Genomic DNA, 21,479 nt, shown 5'->3' with positions numbered 1-21,479 from the left:
ATAATTTAATACAGAAAAGGCAAAGATGAGAAAGATGAATGTAAAATACTCAAATCCCATCACATGTGAATAATCATTAACATTCATACTTTTGTAAAAACCAAATAATGTATTTTTCAATAAAAGGATTAAACGTAACTTATCCAAATTTAATAGAAGAAAAATAAACTGAAGTAAAACCAGTGAGATCACTTCATCTTCACATAAATGTTTCTTCACTCCATGAGATATTTCCCAACAAAAGATTCTTCTATAGTCTTCCAGATTCTTTTGTGGTTCAGAGCATGATAATTGGGTTTTCACGCTATGTGTGAAATGAACCTCCCTCAAACCTTGTTAAGACGTCAGCACATTACCAATCTGACATGAAGATACCAGGGAAGATACCAAATCAAACACTCAGTGTAGAATCATTACATCTCATTAAAAACACAATATGATTTTAGGTAGTGTCAAGTGCTTACCTGCAGGGCTAGATGAATGCATTAGCAATTTCATTCTTCTTCCTATTTCAAGTATTTGTATTCTGTAACCATAATTCCCAAAGTTGTTTAGAATTTGTTTTATGTATAAATCAGTTCAAGGCTCACCACCAGTGCAGAGCCTTCATTTCTAAGCTCTTTATTTAATTTCTCTAGGTTTTTGTCATCAAGGAATTTGCTGAAGAGGGCTCACACTGTATTTCACGGGCAAGCCTGAAAGTTTCCTAAATCTTTGAAAGCAGGGCTGACTTTGTTAGCGTGCAGCCCATGCAGCAACACAGAATCTCGCGCTGAGACAAGAAGTACCCCATGCTTGGGCTAATTCATGTTCTGCTATCATCATTTTGAAATTCTTAATATATTTTGTATCTAGGGGTACCTCGTTTTCATTTTGCTTTGGGCCCCTCTAACTATGTAGCTGGTTTTGATGGAAAGACATTTGTTTTGACACGGTAGCTCTCAGTCACTCTGTCCTTCAGAACATAGTAGCAAATGCCTTCTAATAATTGACATCACCATAGAGAAGTTAGAGGTCTGCCTAATGGCTTTCTCTGTTTAGGCTATTTGATATTGAAGGTTGGATGCCTGAAGAAATCCTTTTTTACCTTTGAAGCGCAACCACTAAACCAGAATATTTCTCTGTGTTAAGCCTCCTACATTGCAGAGTTTGGGGACCATGGTGTGCCCCTGCTTCAATCTGCAGATTTGTTTCAGGGAATTATTCTTGTGTAATATATTTAGGTATTTTTTCCCAACAGTTGAGAGGCCGACCCACACCTCCATATGTTCTTGATTAAGCTGCTCTCCCCTTAGACCTCAAACTTCTATCCACAACAGCCAAGGGGAGGCTCAAACCCTCTTCCTCCAGGAGCAAGGAGAGAAGCCTCTTGAAAAAGCAAAATGAAACCCTGACCCCAAATCCCTCTCCAACTAATTTATGGTAAAATTCCTTGAAAAAGCTGTCTATTATTACTGATCCCAGCTTTGGAGCGGTGGTGGCTTCCTGCTGCTGCTAATCTCTTGGCTCAACAAAACCCATCTGTCATTGCAACTCTTCTCTCACACGTGGAACCAATTTCTTGCACTCTATTCCCCCAACCCTGTGTTAAATAATTAAAGTGGTTTTCCTTTCTTTGGGTGACTCTTGACTGATGGACACGTAGGAGACTGTTTTAGTAACAGCCATTAAATTGTGTTTATTACTCTCATTGTTTAAATACCATATATCTTTTCTGATTTTTTTTTTTTGTCTGCCTGGTCTATCAGTTGCTCGAGAGCTGAAGTTTCCCATCATATTGACAGTTTTGCCAACTTTTCCTTATAGATCTATAATTTAAAAAATACTTTACTATGGTTCATTAGTATATGCTGTTCAAGGAATATAAGATTAAAATGGTTACATGTTTCAGGTTGGAGCTCAAATCAATTTCTGCTCAAAGAATTGCATGAGCCCTTCCAGGCTTCAGTGCCCCGAAGGCTCCAGTGGGGAAAAGTGCGGTTTTAGTCTGCACATTTCTTTTCTGTGTGTAATATTTTTCTTTCTCTGGTTTCTACACCCTTCTGATCCAGTCTGCTTTTTCTTCCAAACATTGCTCAAAGTTTCTGGTTCTCTACTTTTGCACTCTTCTCCAGCAAGGTGATGGATGTAGTCCTTCTCATAGTGTGTGTGTGTGTGTGTGTGTATTTGACATAAACATACAGATATTTCCATTTCAGTGGAATGAATAAAGCAACTCTATAGGCTTTTCCTTTCTGGGACTGTTTTTGTGGTATTGAAATCATCAGTTTAAAAGCATTTACTACTAAAATAATCAGGGCTTAGCTTTGGAGAAGTAATTATTCGATAACAGTTTTAATTTTTTAATAGTTATTATTTCTATTGAGAGAAATAGAAGATTTCTATTCTTTCTCTCAAGTCATTTTGATAATACGTCTATTCTATAAAAGTGAACTTTTATCAAGACTTTCAAATCTGCTAGTGTTATTTTATTCTAATTCTGATTTAATTTTTAAAATGTAAAACTCCTTAGTTTAATTTCTTTATGTATTCTTCTGCATAACTAAGGAGAGTCAGTGGCTTATTAACTTAATTGCCACTTTTATTCTTTTATAAATAAATAATTTTAAATTAAATTTTATAAAATATATTTTAAAATACAAGATGCATAAAGAAAAAGCTAACACCCCTCCCTCATTCTACCCTGTATTTCCCTGAGATCATCCTAACAGCCTAGTGTTACTGCATTTCTGTCCTCTTCTGCAAGCCTATGTGAACACAAGTACACACACACAGGTTTTTGTTGTTTGCTGTTTGCTTTTTGTACACTATATACATTATCCTTTAACTTCCAGTTTTCAATCTTGAGGTATATTGGGCACCCCTTCAAGTTAGGATGCATAAATTTCCTTTACTCTTTTTAATAGCTGCATAGTATTCTATTGTGTGGACATATCCTAAAACATTCAATCTCTCTACTATTGAGGGACATTAGAATTTCCATTTTTGAAACTGGTGGAAATTATGTTAAGTGAAATAAGCCAGGAACAGAAAGTTAAACACCACATGTTCTCACTCATATGTGGAAGCTAAAAAAGTTGATCTCATAGAAATAAAAAGTGGAGCAAAGGATATGAGAGGTTGGGACTGATAGGAGGAAGGGAGGGACAGGGAGAGATTTGTTAAAGGATACAAAATTACAGCCAAATGGAACAATAGTTCTAGTGTTGTATAGCACTGCAGGACAACAATTTTAAGAATAATATTATATTAATAGTTTCAAATAGTTAGGAGGAGGATATTGAATGTTCCTAACACAAAAAAAGATAAATTTTTGAGATGATGGATATGTTAATTACTCTGGTCTCATTATTATCTATTATAAGTATCAAAACATCACTATGTACCTCACAAACATGAACAATTATTATTTGTCAATTAAAAAATTTAAAAAAGAATGTTTACTTTTGAATACTACAAGCAATTCTGCAATAGAGTTTTTTTCTATGTGATTTTAAATCTATATTATAGATTCTCTCTAGAACATTCCTAGGAGTGTGCACTTTTCACATTAATATTTATTACCAGATTATTTTAGTAGCAATTTAAACTTTCTCCAGCAGTGTAAAATAATGACAATTTCCTCATATCTCCTTCAGCAGTGAATAGTATCAGTAATTTTTAATTGGTACTAATCTTCTAAGTGGAAAGGTTATCTAAGTATTTTAATATGCATTTATGTGGATACTAATGATATTGACCTTTTACAATATATTAGTAGGATCCGTCACATTTCCTTCTTTATCAATGCCCTGGTCACATCCGTTCATTCCCTGGATTGTTTATATATTGTAGGCACTCTATATTTGGCAGATTAACCCACCGTGTGGGTCATTTATTCATCTGATTTATAGCCATTGAGTGCCTACTACTTACCAGGCACTTTTGAAGGTAGGGAGTGCAGTGGTAAACAAAGTACAGTATATGTTCTCGTGAAGCCTGTATTCTACTGGGAGAGGCAAAGAACAAGTAATCTAAAGTCATGTAATTTCAGGTAATGTCAAGTAGTGTGGGGAAACATCATGATAGATGGAAAATGACAGGGGTGAAGGGTTTCAAATATAGTTTGAGTAAACCTTAAAACACTTGAAAAAGTTTCCAAATGACATGAAGAAAAAGTCATGGTAAAACCTGAGGATGGCGTATTCCAGGCAAAGGAAGTACACATGCCAAGAGACACAGCTTGACATGTTTGGAGGACAGCAAGAAAGTCCATGTAGCTGGAATGCAGTGTTGAAAGTGAGCTTGCAGAGGAAAAGGCTGGGAGGAAAGCCAGGTCATTTAGGGACTTAGAGGCATGGGGAAGAGATTATGTTCTATTTTAAATGAGATGGTATTACACTGGATGCTTACAACTAGAGGGAAACCATAGTCTGATTTATGTTTTGTTTTATCATATTGGTCATTTATGGAGAATAAAATGGAGGAAGTCAAGAGTGTGATGGGGAATGTAGTTACAAGGCCATTGTAGTAGTCTAGGAGCAAGATTATGGCATTTCAATGATGAGAACAGTGTAAGGAACAGGGACAAATGGGTGTCTAGGGAATGTATTCTTTTTTTTTTTTTTTTTTTTTAGACAGAGTCTCGCTCTGTCGCCCAGGCTGGAGTGCAGTGGTGTGATCTGAGTTCACTACAAGCTCTGCCTCCCAGGTTCATGCCATTCTCCTGCCTCAGCCTCCCGAGTAGCTGGGACTACAGGCACCTGCCACCATGCCCGGCTAATTTTTTGTATTTTTAGTAGAGATGGAGTTTCACTGTGTTAGCCAGGATGGTCTCGATCTCCTGACCTCATGATCCGCCAGCCTTGGCCTCCCAAAGTGCTAGGATTCCAGGCTTGAGCCACGGCGCCCAGCCCTAGGGAATGTATTTTGAAAATAATGCAAAGCAGCTTTTTCAGTGGCTGGATGTAGAATGTGAGGTTTCAGCAGGAATTAAGGGTGATTCTCAGATTTTTGGCTTAAACAAAAGCTTGGTGTTATTAATATTTATCTATCTTAGTCCATTTGTGTTGCTATCAAAGAATACATGAGGCTGGGTAATTTATAAAGAAAAGAGGTTTATTTGGCTCATAGTTCTGCAGGCTGTAGAAGCATGGCCCCAGCATCTGCTTCTGGTGAGGCCTCAGGAAGCTTCTACTCATGGTGGAAAAGGAAGGGGAGCCTGCATGCAGAGATTGCATGGTGAGAGACAGGCAGAGGAGGTGCCAGGCCCTTTTCAACAACCAACAACCAGTTCCAATGGGAACTAAGAGCAAGAGCTCACTCATTATCACAAGGACAGCACCAAGCTATTACGAAGGATCTGCCCCCAAGACCCAAATGCCTTCACTAGGCCCCTCCTCCAACACCAGAGACCAATTTCAACATGAGACTTGGTGGAGCCAAATAAACCATACCAAACCATAACATTAGCAAAACAAGTATTGCTAGAGTGGGGATGGGGAATAGTTTTGAGAATGAAAATCAAAGGTCCTTGATTGGACATGTTGAGATGGAGATGCCTATTAAACAACCACAGGAAGGTGGTGGTTGGTGTTGGAAAGGTAAGTTTGACTGTCAGGGGAGCAGTTCAGGTGGAGATGTTAAATTGTGAATCTTCAGTGTGTAATTGACCTTTGGTGGCATGGGATCCCATGGAATCACCAAGGGGGCATCTGGAAATATAAAAAGAGCTAATAAATGAACTCTGGGGTACTCCAAAATTTAGAGGGAGAAGAGAGGAGTAAATTGGGCTGGAAAGCAGCAATCAGTGAGTGAGGTAGAAAAGAAAGCAGGAGAGTGTAGCATTGTAGATAAAATGCAAATACTTGGAGATATTTCAAGGATGATGGTGCAGTCAACTCTGTTAAATCCAGTATCTGTTTAAAATATATTTTCTGGTCCACTGTTCATCTTCTGACTCTCTTTAGGATTTATTTCATAATAATAAGACTTTTTAATATTCAAATTTTTTTTTACTTTATGGTTTTTGAGTTTCCTAATCTGTGTAAGAAGTTCTTCTCCAGCCGAGGATATGTAAATACATACTTTCTTCAAATATTTTTATTGATTTTATTTTTATGTGAAAATATTACATCATCGTGGATGTTTTTTGTAGATGGTGTGAAATAGTGGTCTGGTTTCATTTCTTTTAGATGGAGAGCCAATTATGCTAGCACCAGCATTAGAGTGTCTTTTCCCCAAGAAATTGAAATATGTCCTTTGTCACCTGTCAAATTTATACATTTTTCTGGATCTATTTCTGGATACTCTATTCCACTAAATAGTTTGCCCTGTTTATCATGACTCTAGAGTAACGATTATTATTAGCCCATCTTGGGTCAGGTGTCCATTCCTGGTCTAATCAACTCTGGCCAGGAAAAGTGGCTTGATATGGCTTCACGTCTCTCAGCTGTAGACACAAATGATCTGAGAAAAATGTGAGCAGAGCAGACAAATTGATCAACGTTTTCACATACTCCAGCAAAAATTTTCTTCTCATAAGTATGAAAGAGTGTAAGGACCACCATATTTATAAAATCTCTCTGAGTAAAATTACAGATACAATATTTCAATTCATTTAATCATACAATTCTAATCTCTGGTAACAATCAGTGAAAAACAGAAAATACTCACATATGTCAAACAATCCTTTAGTTTTTGTACCCTTTCAATCCTCTTTGGATTCTGAAATTTATTTTCAACACACAGAAAATAAATAGTACATAAGATTTTGTGGTTTTAAACAGAAATACCTTTTCAGATTACATTTCTATTAATTCCTGTTGTGTTGCTCTGTAGCTGATTCGTGTTACACTTGGAAAGCTAGTTTCATGCCCTGGAGGAAATTCACCATGACCACTACCAGTAAACCACAAGCAATTCTCTACCTTTCTTTAAGTGGGATGGGAAGAAATAATAAAATCATGCAAGGTAAACTTGTGGTTCAAAATCTAAATGGCACTAAAAGTAGCATGAGTCACACGCATAAATGAGCCATAGTGGTGTTAAAATCATCACATATCCACATAAATTCAGGGTAGCATAGAAATAGGACATAGTCGATCTTCATTATTCATAGATTCCATGTTTGCTAATTTATCTACTTGTTAAAATGTATTTGTGACCCCAAAATCAATACTCGCAGCTCTTTTCCAGTCATCTGCAGATGTGCCCATAGAGGCAAAAGTCCAACTCTCTCGCTGCTCATGTGCCAGATGAGGTGGAAACAGGGCAACCCTATCTTCTAGCTTCAGCTCTCAGACAGCCAACAGGTGTCCTTGCACAGCCTGTGGGGTGCCCTTTTTTTTTCTTTTATGTGCTTTCTGTTGGTGATTTCACTCTTCAAAATGGCCCTCAAAGCATATTGTGGACCGTCCAGTGTTTCTGAGTACAGGAAGGCTGTGATATGCCTTCTGGAGAAAATACATGTGTCAGATAGGACATGAGTTATAGGGCTGTTGGGTATAAGTTTAATGCTAATGAATTAACAATATATAGTAAGTGAATGCCTTTAAACAGAAATGCAGATAAAATAAACTTATGTATTGATCAATGAATGAAAATGTGACCCAAGGCTCACAGGAACTTAACCCTGTGTTCTTCCTAGGAGCAATGATTCAATATCTGCTAAATCAGTGTTTACAGCAACTTTATAAAACATAGCTAATGTGAATAACAAGAATCAACTGTATTTCAGACAGGTGCACTTTTTGAGAATAAATGCTCGACGGTCAAACCATTTTTAGCAGTGTTCACACAAAACAGATAGAGTAAGGTCTGGCTAGTTACTTTCTTTTAAAATCACACACACACAACCCACTGATGACCAAGTTGATGCTTTAATATTAGCTAAGAACCATCATTGCCTCCTTCTTACCGAGCCAATCCTGAAAGGAGAGTATTGGGCTATTAGAGGCACATTTCCAATGGAAACTGTAATAACAGTTGTCTTAGAATTTGGAAGGTGTTAAAGATACCTTTTTGTGTTTGTTTTTAATAGCCATTCAAAGTGGGTCTATTTCATGAATTATTCTACCATTGTATTGATGCTGAAAGTAAAGCACAAATCATCCAAGGAAATATTTTGAGATCCATTTTCTATTGAATGGGTGATACATTAAAAACACACATAGCAAATAATCCAGGCAGCCAACACAGAACTAAAATGATCACTTTTAGAATAGGAAGAGGATTGATATCTGTGGTACCTTAACATTGCAATAATAGTCATTATTAAGAACCTGAACCCAGCAATCTAAACTACTGAGTTTTCTTTCTAATGGATATGCCTCCCATTACCTTAGAAAGCATTTTATTAAAAAAGAGGAAAAATGAGAGTGCCTCATTATTTCTTAAAATATAAATACAGCACTGACTGCATATTAACTCTGAAGTGTTCCCAGGTCAGTTCTAAGGTGGGTGCTCTCATGTATATGAGCATACACAGAAATAACACTAATAATAAATTAAAAGATACAAGAGATTACTTTCCAAGCTTTAAACACAAGCTAGGTTTTTGCTTTGTTTTCATACTTAGACTTTTTCTCTCTGCTATTATAAGAATAAAATTCTCAGTTTAGATGTATCAGATGTATAGTCCACATTGACTATTAAACATAGAAGATGAGAATTTCATTACGACTACATCGATGGTCCTTTATAATCTTATCCCAGCCTTGAATCTCTTCACCACCCTTTGAACCTCCTTCGGTTGCTCTCACCTCCTGTCCCCTTTCTCTGTTTACCTCCCACAAGCCCTTACCCAAGTATTCTTTGAACTTCACATTGTCATTATCTTACCTGGGACTGTATCTTCCTTTTATATTATCCTTCCAGTTCCCATTCATTTCCTAAAGCATTCCAAGAACCTATTGAAAATATGTCCTCTTTTTCCTGACTACCAAATTGTACCTATAATTTGCCCCATCTATGTGGCATTTTAGAAAATAAATTTACACTATACATGTATGTGCACGGTTGACATAGCTGTAGTTTTGTAAGGTATTTCTACCTCAAGTAAGATTTTGTGGGCATAGGTCTGTTGTTACATTTTTTATTCTGTTTTCCTGAGCACGTAAATTTTCAACAAGTTCCTGTGAGTTGCACTGTATTTCTTAATGGGTATAACTACAAACCAGGTATGGGAGAATCAGACTAAAGATTCAGGGAGATTTTCCAGGAGGACGTTGGCAATAAGATAAAGGATTAAAGACAAAAATAATTTTACCTAAATGAATGATATAATTACTTTTATAATCATCTCTCCTGATTTTCCTACTTATACCCTACATGATAGCTGCACACTTCCCCAAATATTGCTTCCTCCCTCCATGGGTTTTCACATAGTCACCGTGAGCTGGGCTCAAATCCCTGCTGCTTGATGTAAGAGCTGCATGACCTTAGACATATAACTTAACCTCTCAAAGTCTCGGTTTCCTTATCTGAAAAACAGGGATAAAACTGATACCTAGGCCGGGCGCGGTGGCTCACGCTTGTAATCCCAGCACTTTGGGAGGCTGAGGAGGGCGGATCACGAGGTCAGGAGATTGAGACCACGGTGAAACCCCATCTCTACCAAAAGTACAAAAAATTAGCCGGGCGTGGTGGCGGGCGCCTGTAGTCCCAGCTACTCGGAGAGGCTGAGGCAGGAGAATGGCGTGAACCCGGGAGGCGGAGCTTGCAGTGAGCCGAGATCGTGCCACTGCACTCCAGCCTGGGCAACAGAGCGAGACTCCATCTCAAAAAAAAACAAAACAAAACTGATACCTATAGCATAGAATTTTTGTTAAGACTGATTGATATTTATAATGCAAAATACCCCATCCTTGCCATCTTTTAAGGCAGTGTTTATTAGATAATAGACAATAACTCATTGCATTGGGAAATAAACTTTATGGGTCCCAACCAGGATTTCTGGTTAAGTGGAAATCAATAGAGTATAGTAGAGTAGAATGGGACATAACAGAGCATATAGCCCATAATATGGGAAGATATTGTTTTGTGAAATTTTTATTCCAGATCTACATTAATGTGTGTTCTATACTATGACATAAAATGTATTTCTCACTGAGGGTATAGGAATAAAAATGTTTGAAAAACACTTAGTTAACATTAGTTTCAATTGCATGTCATTCATGAAGCTACTCCAGATTACATCACCCAGAAGTGAACTCTCCTCTTCTGACCTTGCACTCTTTTTTTATGCCACATTCTATGTCATATTAGAGCTGCTTTTGTTAAGTATCTCATTTTTACAGCAGAATCTCTTTGAGCATCTAGGGCATGCATTGTTCATCTCTGAATACTTGGCAGGGCTACTCTGAATACTCTTAGCATATTTGTTTGCACATTATAAATGCTAAGTGCATATTTTGTTAATAGATGACTAAGCTTCACCCATATTTAATTCTAGAGGTGATAAATTGACAAGGGACGCCTGAAAAATAATCTAGAGGCAAATGTGTGGGAATGTACTTCAATAGAAGACAAAAAAAAACGATATCTACTTATTTGTTGCAATGAGGAATTCCTACCTACCAATATAAAATATTTTTGAAGTTTTCAAAAGATTTTGTTACTGGATGAAGCATTTCCCTTTTAACCTATAGAGGGCATGACTTCTTAAACCGGGCTTTATGGATAAACTTTAAGAGTACATAAGCTCTGCAATTGTATGTAAAATCTGCTTATGTGTGTGTATATGCATGTGCATGCACGCACACGTGCACACACACACACACCCCGGAGTGCCAGGGTTAAAAACTTTACATCCTCTAAGCAGATATTCCATAATGCAAGAAACCACAAATATGCCTGTGACACATCTCCTTTAGTAAAACCAAATTTCTCAACTTTCTGCATTTCCCCTAAGCCTCAACCCTCTTTCCTCTTATCTTAAAAACCATCCAGCTAGGGTTAATAATCCAGTTTCTCTCCCTAGTCCAAAGGACACCCTCTGCTATGAAATTAGTCAGGGAGAGAGGCACTGGGACTCTTTCAGGCCATTAGGAAATCATTTAGCCGCTGATGTCCTATGGCCTGACCCCTTCAGTAATCTCCTATCGGCTTTCCACAGCAATAAATCACCTGTTGGCCCAGCACCTGGCCAGTTTTGGGAATATGTGATCATCATGCTCATTCGCCCTCTCTGGAGCTACAGAAACCTGATGGGTGGTGCAGAATCTCACTATGGTTCCATTTGCTTTTGATCTTGCAGCTGGATAAGGCATGTGCAACAGGAAAGCAAGTTCAACCGATGGTTATTTGGGCCCTCCTACATAATGGGGCCCCTAGGCAGGGGGGCAAGTATAGCAGCATCCAGAACAATTGGGAGGGGAGAGCATTGAGTATTTAAGTGGAATTTAACGTCTGCTCTTTGGTCTGCAGCTCTGCCTTTGGATTCCCCCTACCAGCGGGGCTTCTTCCAGCATAAACAGGAGAATGGCTGGGCAGCAGTGATTAGGGTGATGTAAACACTGTGGCTATTTAAACAGCTGCTTCCCTTCACCTTGAAGCTCATCCTCTCTCCTTCATACTAATTTCCACCGTTAAAACTGACCTTGCTCTCCAGAGATGACATGCCAGAGCCTTGGGGAACCTGACCTAAGGTTTAAAACCCAAGTAGAGATTTCCAGCCAGCCAAGAAGTATACAGACACCTTACTCTCTGATTGTTCCGGGGCAAAGTGTGCCACCTCTATATGGAAATGTTCTGATTCCAACTCAGTAGTTCTCCAAACCTGCCCTTTGCCAGCCTACATGTCATCAGCTTGCAGGAAAGTAATCCAGGTTGGATGCTAATACAAGAAGGCTGGACTCTCCCAGCAGCAATTAGCTGGAGGAAGGGAAGCGTCATTCTGGCAGGTGAAAGAAATAGATTCCTAGTTTTGTTTTTCTACTGCGTGAGATCTAAAAGCTTGGAATATTCTTCTTTTCACATGCCCCTTCCCCTTGGCCTTAATTGACCACTTACCTTCTGGACAAACAGTTTCCTAGTGAAATCAAATCACCAAAAAGGTGACTCTTTTTGGAGAAGCGGATCCTAGGACAGCAGCACTCTCCATTGTCCCTTAGCCCCTGAAGGTGCCGTTTTCTATTCTTGGCTGAGTTTTTCTTTCCCCCCACTTACCATTATACTTCATACTGTTTGATTTTGAGCAGCCACAGCCTGGGGAACATCTGAACTTGGCTACCTTTCCTCTTTGCTGTCCATAATAACTCCCTTCCTTCTGGACGGGCAGGATATTAATTCTCCACATGGTTCCTGATGAATTGGAAACAGAACAGGCGGTATCCATTCGCCAGCGGACTCCCATTGACCCATAGTCAGTTTCCAGGGTAGAATTTGCCAGTAGTCCGAATTTTTCACACAAACAGGAAAGAAGGTTTCAAATTCCCATCTCTATCCACAGCCCTCAGCAGAAAGAGGCGTAGTGGCTCTCTCCCCTCCTGATGGCCATTCCAGTCAGTAACCATGTAGTCTTGCATGGTGGGCTCATCAAACTTCCTTCTGACCTAGAAATATTGGTGTTAATGGTAAAATAATAAAGATATTTTGCAGACACTTATTCCCATTTGCCTGCTCTTAGCACTCACTTCCAAAACAGGCCTGTTTAGATTTCTCTGGAGAGGTGGTTATCATGGATGCTTGGAATTTGGGAGTTCGGCATTCCTCTAACGCAGCTGCTCTCTTAGCCTCTATTCCTGCCTTGGTTGGAGTGAAGAGAGCCTCGCTTGCTCACTCTTCCCTCCCCAGCCCTCAGCCTCACCAAAGGGTAAGCAGTCTCAGCACTCATTCCATCCTGTCCACTGCTCCACTTTACTTAAAGCATCACAAGCAGCCAGGCACATTGGCTCATGCCTGTAATCCCAGCACTTTGGGAGGCCGAGGTGGGAGGATCACTTGAAGCCAGGAGTTTGAGACCAGCCTGGGTAATATGGCAAGACCCCATCTCAACAAAAATATTTTTTAAAAAAGCCAAGCATGGTTGTGCACACCTGTAGTCCTAGCTACTGAGGAGGCTGGGGCAGGAGGATACCTTAAGTCCAGGAGTTTGAGGTTGTGGTGAGCCACGCTTATGTCACTGCGCTCCAGCCCAGACAACACAGTGCAAAATGAGACCTCTTCCAAAAAAAAAAAAAAAAAAAAAAAAAAAAAAAAAGTACCACAAGGAGTCCAAAGACCTCCATGTGCTTTAACACATGAACTTCCATCCCATGAGATCCCCAAATGACCCTATCACAGACCACCAGCCCCTCACTGTGCTCTTTCAATGAGCCACTCAGTAGCAAAACACTCTCTGTTCTCAGTACTTGTTCTAAAGGAGACGTGGTTGCCTTTGAGGGCAATTTGCTCCTGGCAGCTTCTTGCTCTCAGCCCTGTTAGTCCCGGGTCTGGGCTTCTTCCTTTGCTTTCAAACCTTTCTTCCCTTTCATCATTGAAGCATTCAGTCTCCACTCCAGTTACTCTGCCTGATCAGGTTTACTTATACAATGACCCCAGCACCATCCTCTGTCACAGAAAATTGTAGCTTCTGGCCCACTAGTTGTGTCCTGAAATAGTTCCTGCTGGTTCAACAAAAATGACCATCCCAACTCTCCAACCTCTCAACTCTTTGGCCTCCTCTTCTCCAATGACCACTGAAGAAGAGGGCCATTCTCCAATGGTACTCTGCCCTGTCTTGGCCCCCCACCCCTACAGTCACACCCTAGACCTGTGCATTAGTAAATACTGCATGCACTGTGCATTAGTAAGGCCTGATCACAATTTCAGTCCCCTTGCTTTGACATCATCACCTCTTTTGCCAGCTCACTCTCTCATGTACCCCAACTCCAAGAATTATTCTACCCTACCAGGATTTACAAACCATTGAGGCCTGGAGTTTCCACTTGCCTTACCCAACTTAGAGCCTATGGTTCACATTCATGATTACGCGTTGCTATGCACGTGCCCTTATCTTCTGTCTCCTTCCCTCCCTTTGCCATCATCTGGGAAAGCCCAGACCCTGGATTCATCCCACTTTCTGCCTTCTCCCTATCTCCACAGGAGCAGCTGGCCATGGCTGGAAAAAACATAAACCCATTTTGTCATGTCACTTTCTATTTATGATGTGAACTTTGAGTGTACCTTTGTTTGTGGTTTATGTTCTCAATATGTTTGTGAGATTTACCCAGGCTTTCGGTATAGCAGTAATACATTCATTGTCGTATAGTAGTCCATTAGATGAATATACCACTATTTTTCCATTTCACTACTCATGGACATTTGAGTTTTTACCGGTTATAAGGATTTTTGTAAATGCCTTTTTTTTGGTATATGTGAAAGCATATGAGTAGAATTCTGGGTCATAGAGTGTACCTCTGTTTAGCTTTTGTAGGTCTTACAGTACTAAAAAGCGCTATATCGATTAATACGCCCATGAACAGTGTACAAGACTTCCTGCTGCTCCACATTTTTACCAACACTTGATAATGTCAGGTTATTCCATTATAGTCACTCTGTTAGGCATATAGTAGGATCATATTTTTTGTTTTAACTTATATTTTTCTGATAACTAATGATGTTGAATAACTTTTCATATGTTTATCGATCTTTTTGGTAAAGTGACTGTTCCAATCTTATGTCCATGTTTTGTTTGGGTTGTCTATGCATTTCTTAGGTAGAAGTGCTTTCAATATTCTGGATATGAGTTCCTAGTCATTGAAAATACAATCGTGCATCGCTCAACCATGAGGATATGTTGTGAGAAATGTGTCATTAGGTGATTTTGTCCTTGTGCGAACATCATAGAGGGTACTTACACACACCTAGATGGCATAGTCTACTACACACCTAGTCCATATGCTATAGCCTATTGCTTCTAGGCTATAGACCTGGGTAGCATGTTACTGTACTGAATGCTGTAGGCAATTATAACAGGATGGTAAGTATTCATGTATCTGAACGTATCTCAAGGTAGAAAAGATGTGGTACAAATACAATGTTATAATCTTATAAGATCACTGTTGTGTATGTGGACCCAGAGTGCACTGCAATTATCTGCTTATTGTGGCTTGTCTTTTCATACTCTAAATGGTGTCCTTAGATGAAGAAAAGTTTTCAACTCGTTAGTCTTCTCCTTTATGATTAGTGCTTTTTGTATCCTGTTAGAAAATGTTTGCTTTGCTTATCTTATGGAACATATTCTTCCATATTGAAAGCTTTATTATTTTATCTTTCACAATGAAGTCACTCTTTAATCTACCTGAAATTGACTAACAGATTTTTAAGTATGATGTATATATCAGTTAAGTCTCTGTTGAAGAATACTTTGGAGTGTAGGATATTTGAAGGTAAAAGTCCTTAATATCCCATAGAGAAAGACTATGCCTACAGATACCAAAACATCTGTTCAATTTAGGGCAAAAAGTCTATTAGTTTGATGGTTTCATATCATGTTGACCAACTAAATAAATGACATTCTAACATTTTGACTAAAATGGTTCAATTGCCAGTTTGGTTTTTGTCTTGTGTAAACACAGCAAAGGGACTAAACATAAAACTCTACTTAGAAAACAGTGATCTTGAAACTGGCTTCTGGCCCAGACATAATTAATCCCAAGATACATCTGTTAACAAACTCGGGCTTGATTTCCTTAGTCACCTCTGATTATGATTATAATTTAATCATTTTCCTGGCAGAGGGCTGAATCGAATCTGCTAAGTTTCCTCTGGCTTTCGTATCCAGTGACTATCTCTTTCTCTGCTATTCCAGGCAAATCAGCTGATTAATATGAAATTAAAACATAAGTAGGTTTAAAATTGCCACAGGCCACAATGGATAATTTTAGGTTTTATGAAGGAGGCAAGATTATTTTTTAAGGTCCTTTTAGCTGTAAGACTTTATATGTATATGTGTATGCATATGTAAATACACATTTATAAATAGATATACAGAGATACACAAATTTTTATGTGTACCTTTATATATAAAACTATAAATTGTAAGAATTATTTATTAGCAATTATAGAGATTTCTGTGAAAGAATCATATTGCTTTATTTATTCAATCTTAAATCTTACCGTTACTAATGTAACCTAACATTTCATAAAATTAATAAAGTAACCATCTATAATTCTATCACTCAGATATTACCATTTTATTACTTTGGGGATATTTTAGATTTTGTGAAGGAGGCAAGATTATTTTTTAAGGCCCTTTTAGCTGTAAGAGTTTATATGTATATGTGTATGCATATATAAACACACATTTATACATAGATATACATATCTATACACAGCAGTTAGAAATCCCATGGACAGAGCAAGCAATAGTGTCTTCAGGCATGCACCCCAATCAAAGTCGTGGGTGGAGGTGACAGCACTTAGCCTGAGCAGCTTCTTGTTTGGGCAACTCAGGCACCAGCTCAGTAGCAATAGGGATTTATTTAGTCAATGGCTCTCAAGGCTTCTCCTGAGAGCCTCTGAGCTCAACAAAGGGCTGTTTAGTTGTGGAATTGTTGGATTCGTTAGGATATCATTAAGCGTTTATATTTTAAATCTTACTAGCTCCCTCTCATGACTGAATTGTCCTGACAGCATTCTCAATACCAGTTATTTTAAAAAGTAAGAATCTTAAATATTTGGGAATAGACTTGGCATCCCTCTCTCCATCCTGTTTCCCTAACATTTTATTCTTGGTCAGGAAGTAGCCAGCTCAGATAATGGGGGGCACGGTTTCCTGGGAAGAAAGTTAGATGGGATGTCCCTTACTTGTCTTACACTGTCTGTGTCTTGTTTTGTCCATTATTAGGCTTGAAATTTATGTGGGAGTGTTTACAACCATCTCAGGCTGGTAGTATGATGGAAACAAAGAAGGTATACCTTAAAAAGCTAAAGCAATTCTTTCTTCTCATCAGGACTTTGTTATGTAGCTCTCAAAACAAAAGTGACTTCCATGTTTCCTTAACTTTTTGGGTAGTCATTTATTGGTTACGTATAATAATATATATTTAAATGTTGATCCAATGTTTAGCATTTTTCAGCTTTCCACCTTACCCCTATACCTTTAGCCTCTCTGCACTCTCTAACCTCACCTGGGTCACTCAGAAGCAGGCCTGCTTCTTAGACCTGGTCCATTTCCCCCTTAGGTAGTAAATCTGCAGTGTGTACTTACCTCTTAAGGACATATTTTCTCCTAAGATTCATTTGACTGAAATATCTTTATTTCACCTTAGTCTTAAAAGATATTTTAATGAGTATAAAATTCCACTTGCAAGTTATTTTCTTTGCATATATTGAAGATATCACTCCACAAACCTCTGTATTCTATTGTTTATGTTGAGAAGTCAACTGTCAACATTACTGTAGTTTCTTTGAAGGTAATCTATCTTTATTCTCTCTCTGTATTTAAGATTTTCTCTTTGTCTTTGATTTTCTGCAGTTTCTCCATAATGCATCTAGGTGTAGATTTCTTTTTGTATATCTTGCTTTGGATTAATTGGGTTTGCGAGACCTGTGCACTGGTGCCGTTTGTCATCTTTGGAAAACTCTTAGCTATCATCTCTTTAAATATTGACTTAGTCTCATTTATTCTATCCTTTTCTCCTGGGGCTATGATTATAAAGATCTTACATGTTATTGTTCTGCCCCATATGATGAATGCTCCTTTAGGTAACTTCAAGTGTTTCTTCTCTCTATGACTTCAGTTTTGATATTTCTGTTGACCTATTCAATTTTGTCTTCACTGTCTAATCTGCCATTAGTGGTTCTTCAAATATAGCTTCTGTCCCATTCAATTATTTTTCTTTCTTGAATTCTGGTTCCATACATTTAAAATATCCTCACTTTATCTTCTGACTCTTATTCTCTCTTCTCTATTACCCATAGTTTTGTTTTGTGTGTATTTAATTTATCCTAACTTACCTTCCAGTTTAGGAATTCTCTCTTTTAGGGTGTCTAATTGGCTGTCAAAGCCATCTTTTTAAAAAAAAAAAAAAAAAACTAGGTTAATTTCTTTTTAATTTATAAGACTTTTATCTGATTATTTTTCAAACATGCAATGTTGCATTTTTAAAAATGCTTTTGTGTTTCTGCAGATATATTTAAGCTTATCTAGTGTTTCTTTATACATAGCCCAGTTGTTTTACAGTCTGTCTAACAGTGCCAATATATGAAGTATTTTAGGATATTTTGCTGTTTTCTGTTTTTCTGGTTTTACTCATGAAGACTATTTCATTGGGTGTTTGGTTGTATCTTTGGCTGTGTGCTACATTGCATGTGGAAAATTATTGGCAGAAATTAGTTGAGACATATAGTGGAGGTACTTCCCTCTAGAAAGTGTTTAATTTTGCTTCTCCAAGGCACTTGTGGTCCCTATAGTTCTATAATTGCCTTAAACCAAATTCCAGGCTTTACATTGCCTGTGTAACCAAATAATTCAAAACTAGCAGGAAACTCCCCTTGAGCTTTACTACTTTGGTTTGCCCACACCATTGAGTACATGACCACTTGGAATCTCAGCAGTTATTTTTTGGGGGCTGTGTGATAAGGGGTGCAGGGACTTGGACTGCAGAGCATTTCTTATAGCATGCTCCATCTTGTACAGGCCATTGGATTTCTGTGCAGTCTCTATCCACTGAGAAGACCATCAAAGATTATAATACATTGGGATTGCCAAACTCTCAAAACAAATATGACTTCCATGTTTCCTTAACTTTTTGGGTAGTCATTTATTTGTTATATATAATAATATATATTTAAATGTTGATCCAATTTTTAGCACTTTTCAGCAACTTACGCAAGTAGCAGAACGCTCTGTGAAATACGTTTTTTCCCATGATGTTAAGTTAAAAACTTGGGCTGGGTATAGTGGCTCACCCCACCTATAATCCTAGCACTTTGTATTCCTAGCACTTTGGGAGGCTGAGGTGGTTGGATTACCTGAGTTCAAGACCAGCCTGGCCAACATGATGAAACCCCATCTCTACAAAAATACAAAAATTAGCTGGGTGTGGTGATGCACACCTGTAATCCCAGCTACTCAGGAGGCTGGGTCAGGAGAATCGCTAGAACCTGGGAGGCAGAGGAGATTGCAGTGAGCCAAGATCGCACCACTGCACTCCAGCCTGGGTGACAGAGTGAGACTCTATCTCAAAAAAAAAAAAAAAGAGAAAATTAAAAAATAAAAACTTGGCTATATTTTGGGATACAATTTAAATGTGCAATAATTCTAAAAACACAATAAAAGGTTTAAAATACAGTTTCTGCTTGTCGCGGATGGATCACCTGATACTCCACCTGTGGTCAGCCTCTCCTTCCTTTCCCACCAACCCTCATGCTCCCCGACATACACACAGATGCATACAAACACCTTTTTTTGTTACCGTTTTTCTGTGGGAAAGTAGATGAAGAGAACTTTCCTATTTTATTTATATTACATCTCTTGGATCTATTCTTTTTGCTTTTGTATTTTTTATAGTCATTACTTGTGGGTTTTTTTTTTTCTCATTCTGAGCTATGGAGAATTTCACAAGCTGCTTATCTAATTTCTTGATTTACTATTCATTCTGTTCTTTAAGGCCTCCACTCTATTTGCCATTTTTAGTCTAACAGTTTCTCTCTGAAAGTACTCTTTCTTGTTCTCAAATTGTTCCTTTTTCATTTATATAATACCTTATGGAATCCATTGAGAATATAAATTACGTTTTAAAAACAGTTTTCTGCTGAAGTCAGCTTGGCGCGTGATCTGTCTCTTCACAGAATGTTTCCTCCGATAATTCAGATGCATCACTTTTTTTGAACTACGGAATATTTTTCCAGTATAATATTTTTCTTTGTTTTGTTATTCTTTTAGATGTTTGTGTGCATCCAATATGTGGAGCTCAAATAAGTTGTCTTGAAAAAATATATAGAGAGAAAGAGAAATAATATATTTATATATTCAAATATTTTTATCCTTAAAAAGGAAGGAAAAACTTCTCTCTCTCTATCTCTCTCTCTCTTTGTCTCTCTCTCTCTCTTTCTCTCTCTCTCATATCTATTCTTTGCCCAGTTAAGATGTTATCTACCTGTAGGAAGACAGTTGTTCTGCACAGAATTCCACTGCTTACCAAGTTTTCTTCTGTTTGCCACTGCACTGCCTTCATTAGGAGCCCCTGTGACTCAAGGAGCTCTTGCTGCAACTTCCTGATCGCTGAAGTTATGAAAACCAGTTCTCTTCCCAAGGCTACCAAACCAGTTTTTGGGCACGCTGAACATTTCTGTTAATGTCTCACAAAGCCCACTGCTAAAGAGTATTTCCACTTCTTACCTCACAGATACTCCCTCAAAGAGCCGTCCCTCCCGCCTGTTCTCTGGGAAGCCCAACGTAATCTCTTCCCCGTATTTAGGCTTTCACAAAAGGCAGGAAGAGCCTAGGGCTTTTGTGTTCGGCTCTTCAACAATTCCCTGGGCAAGAAAATATTAAGGGCTTTCCTATGTGCTTGAAATTGGAGAATTAAAAGATAAAGAGAGCAAAATACAGCTTAGCTCAAGAATGGCAAATTGCTGTAAGGTATCCAGTTATCAAAATATAGACGTCACATTTAAGTACGTATTCCTTGAAAGAAAAAAGGAAATAAGAACAGAAACAAAAAGAATAGAAGTTACTTTTTCATTTCTTCAGGAAGCTGTTTGACCAGTATTAGGACTGGTGACTGTTTTATTTCTCCTATTTGAAAAAATCAAAGCAAATGAGCACATAGTTATTTTTAAATGTATGTGCTGAGTATGATGAAGAAAATACTTTCACCAAACGTACCAAGTTTATTTCTCATCACTTGATGACATGGGATTGATGTCATCAGCAACTCTTAGGTGGTCCAGAATATGAGTTTTGATTACTGCCATGAGTGTCTAAGTTTTGATAAAATGTTAATAAAAGCTATACTTTGGGTCATTTCCATAGGAACTTGGGAAAATTCAAAATGAAACAGTGAATCAAATTTTTAATGTGGTTTTGCCATCACCATTAAAAGCTGTAGGAGATAAAGAAACCAATATATGCCAGTGCGGTGGCTCACGCCTGTAATCCTAGCACTTTGGGAGGCCGAGGCGGGTGGATCACAAGGTCAGGAGATCGAGACCATCCTGGCTAACATGGTGAAACCCCGTCTCTACTAAAAATACAAAAAAATTAGCCGGGCATGGTGGCGCATGCCTGGAGGCTGAGACAGGAGAATGGCCTGGGCGGCAGAGCTTGCAGTGAGCCGAGATCGCGCCACTGCACTCCAGCCTGGGCGACAGAGCGAGACTCCGTCTCAAAAAAAAAAAAAAAAAAAAAAAAAAAAAGAAACCAATACATGACAATACCAAAATATGCCTCCGTGCTCCTTACATACTGTGTTGGAACTCTCAAGCGTGTTTGATGGCGATGTATTTCACTTCAAATTGAAGTTAATAAGCGATCTCCCCAAACAATTATTTGAGTATTTGTATAAATA

At 38.3% G+C, this 21,479-nt stretch overlaps 1 non-coding gene across 1 annotated transcript; it reads left to right on the top strand.

The window, feature by feature from the left end:
• Nucleotides 1-264: 264 nt before the first annotated feature.
• LOC115835326 lies at nt 265-366 on the top strand. The gene has a single exon (XR_004030313.1). It is a non-coding gene; the product is annotated as a small nucleolar RNA U13 (small nucleolar RNA).
• The last annotated feature ends 21,113 nt before the right edge of the window (nt 367-21,479 follow it).

This window comes from Nomascus leucogenys, chromosome 5, assembly GCF_006542625.1.
Source record: "Nomascus leucogenys isolate Asia chromosome 5, Asia_NLE_v1, whole genome shotgun sequence".
In the NCBI taxonomy this organism is placed as follows: Eukaryota; Metazoa; Chordata; class Mammalia; order Primates; family Hylobatidae; genus Nomascus; species Nomascus leucogenys.
This window is presented reverse-complemented; position numbering and strand designations above follow the sequence as displayed.